This window comes from Sapajus apella, unplaced genomic scaffold, assembly GCF_009761245.1.
Source record: "Sapajus apella isolate SASKATOON/1434 unplaced genomic scaffold, GSC_monkey_1.0 scaffold54, whole genome shotgun sequence".
In the NCBI taxonomy this organism is placed as follows: domain Eukaryota; kingdom Metazoa; phylum Chordata; class Mammalia; order Primates; family Cebidae; genus Sapajus; species Sapajus apella.
The window spans coordinates 14205228-14208550 of NW_022436994.1; the positions used below are offsets into that span (position 1 = coordinate 14205228).

Consider the following 3323-nt stretch of genomic DNA (forward strand, 5'->3'; position numbering starts at 1 on the left):
TAAAGGAAAACACAATAGCTTTGTTCTTAAAAAAAAAAAAAAAAATCCACAGCCAGGTGCTGTGGGCACACCTGTAATCCCAGCACTTTGGGAAGCCAAGGCAGGTGGATCACAAGGTCAGGAGTTCGAGAACAGCCTCACCAACATGCTGAAACCCCGTCTCTACTACAAGTACAAAATTAGCCAGGATTGGTGGCACGTGCCTGTAATCCCAGCTACTCAAGAGGCTGAGGCAGGAGAAATGCTTGAACCTGGGAGGCGGAGGTTGCAATGAGCCAAGATCACACCATTGCACTCTAGCTTGGGCAACAAAGTGAGACTCTGTTTCAAAGATAAATAAATAAATGATTTTGGCTGGGTATGGTGGCTCACACCTATAATCCCAGCACTTTGGGAGGCTGCGACAGGAGGATTGATTGAGCCCAGGAGTTTGAGAACAACCTGGGCAACATAGAGAGATACCATCTCTGTAAAAAATAAGATAAAATTTTTAGAAAAATCAACAGGACAAGCACGGTGGCTCATGCCTGTAATCCCAGCACTTTGGGAGGCCAAGGCAGGTGGATCACTTAAGATCAGGAGTTTGAGACCAGCCTGGCCAACGTGGTGAAACCGGGTCTCTACTAAAATCACACACACACACACAAATAGCCAGATGTGGTGGCACGCACCTGCAATTTTAACTACTCGGGAGGCTGAGGCGGGAGAACAATTTCAACCCAGGAGGTGGAGATTGCAGTGTGCCAAGATTGTGCCACTGCACTCCAGCCTGGGTGACGGCAAGACTTCATCTCGAAAAAAAAAAAAAAATCAATGGCTTTGAAGTCATGACATATCAGAGGTTTTTGCTCCCACTCCTGAATTTCACAATATTTTCTTACACAATTTCCCCAGGCCCCAGGTACCAGATAGCTGCCTACTGATACTTCTGCTTGAAACCCTTCAGTTGCCTCTAACTGCTTATAGGGAAAAGTGTTAACACCCTTATGTGACTCGCAATACTTGGCATAATCTCAGTCCCACTGATTGTTCCTCTCTACCTGCTTAAATGTACTCTGCACTTCAGAAATATAGAACTTTTTCCTCATTTTTTAAAGGTACTGCACTTCTCAACTCTGGGGCATCACATGGCATTTTTCCTCTATTTGGAATTCTCATTTTCACCTCCTACCTAACAATTAGGTGTCATTTTTACATATTTTCAAACCTTAATTTAGATACCACTTGAAGCTTTATCTGACATCCCCCATCACTACCATCATTAAGGTTGGAGTAAATGCTCCTTCTTTGTGTTTCTGGTGAATAGCATCCTTCTCCATCATGCCTGTGCTTTAATTATCTCTTTCCTTGTTTGTATCTTCCAATAGACTGTGGGTTCCAAGACAGTAGAAACAGTATCTATTACTCACCATCATATTCTTTGTCACCATTATATTCTAAGAATATGGTGATTACACCACCATATTCTTAAGCTCTACCACAATATACAGCAGGTGTTTAATGAATATTAGGAGAACTTATGAATGAATTGATTGATTTTAATTATCCAAATATTTCCATGAAATACTTTTATGGGTAGTAAATGGCTACTTTAACAATCTTAAGGGAAAAATGAATTTATTAGAAGGGCATTATCAAGGGCTAACAAACTCACAGGAATCTATAATACTAGGTTTGAAAAATGGATAGAGACCCAGGTGGCTCCAGACAGCCAAGAAACTACAAGATTTTAGCAATAGCCTGGGAAGGATACAGCCACCTTTGTTGCAGGGCACTTTTAGTATTCATTCTCAGTGCTCTTGGAGATAATCTCCCTACTGCTGTGAATTAAATATCAACTCCCCTTTGTCTTTCTGTCATTTGGTCAAGCATCAGTGTTCTGGAAAAAAGATCATTGGCTAAGCCTAGATCACATGCCCATGCATAGTCTACTGGAGGTGGGGGGAGGGAGGTGCCTGGGGATAGGTTCTCTAATGCCTCCAGAGTAGGAAGAAGAGCATTACCAAGACAGTGGGAAATTCCCTCACATAAGAAGGAAAAGGGTTGGACATAGTGCAGCTAAGAAAGTACAGCTGTTCGTTACAGCTGTCTAGAACTAAAGCAAAATATGTGTCCCCACACAGAAGCAGTTTGTTTTGGTACCATGTGCATATTCAGGGCTTCTAGAATGGCTCAAACAATAATAAAAAACACACTGTAATGTTTTTGGAGATGCTCTTAAAGAAGCATAGTTTTCATTCTGTCATCAAAAGGAATACTCAGTAATTCACATACAGTGATAAATATCTACATTTAACTTAATGAAATGTTGGGTTAAAGATAAATTACAAAATAGACTTTTTTTTTCCCACCAGTTGTTAAATGACCTTTATTGAAATATTTTCCTTTGTGCTTCTTAACTATTTGGGCATTCCACAGCACCACTGTTGATGTCATCCATGATGTCGTGAGGGTGGCGGCCATCAACATTACAGCCCACAGACTGGACAGTCCCCAGGATCTCTTTAATAGTTCCAGAGGGTTCTCTGGCTAAAGATCAGTGCCGCATCTGTCGAGCAATGTTGACAATCTCATTGAAAGTGATATTCCCGCTGTGTTTAATGTTTTTCTGTTTCTTTCCGTCTCTTGGTGGTTCCTTAAGGGCTTTGGTGATCAGGGCAGAGGCAGAAGGCACCACCTCAATCTGGGCCTGCCTGTTCTGAACGGTCAGTTTCACCGTGATCCTCAGGCTCTTCCGGTCACCCGTTGCCTTGGCAATGTCATCACCAACTGTTTTTGGAGACAGACCGAGGGGGCCGATCTTGAGGGCAAGCACAGAAGTGGCACCGACTTCACCCCCAGTGCACCTCAGACATACGACTTTGATCTCGTTGGGGTCGAACTTCGGCGGCATGGTGGAGGCGGCTGGTGTCGGATGAACCCGGATTCGGGACGACCGAAGAAAGTTGCACCTTGGCCTCCTCCGAGCCGAAAGCCGAAGGCCAAAATAGACTTTAAAGTATCAACTGAAAAGAAGTTAAGATACTTTCGGTTACATTACGGAAAAGTTATTTAGTGCTCCAATCTCAATTATAGCACACCATTTCATCTTTCTGTGGAAATGGCCCAGAGCCTAGAAACTCAAGGGACTTTGAGAATCACTCAACAAATTTTTTAATGTTTATATTAACTTTGAGGAAACTTTCTTACAATTAATATTTAATGAAAATCTAATGAGAATTCAGGCTTGTAAAAACAAAATTAAGGATTTTTTTCAGGTGTGGAAGAAATGAACCATATAAGAAAAAAAAAAATACCCAATGTAAACCTGAAAAACCAGGAAT

General features: G+C 42.0%; 1 pseudogene across 1 annotated transcript; it reads right to left on the reverse strand.

Moving 5' to 3' along the window:
* Positions 1-2337: 2337 nt before the first annotated feature.
* Positions 2338-3001, reverse strand: LOC116527475 (annotated as a pseudogene). Its single transcript, XR_004258560.1, has one exon. The product of XR_004258560.1 is annotated as a 60S ribosomal protein L12 pseudogene (transcript).
* Positions 3002-3323: the final 322 nt, after the last annotated feature.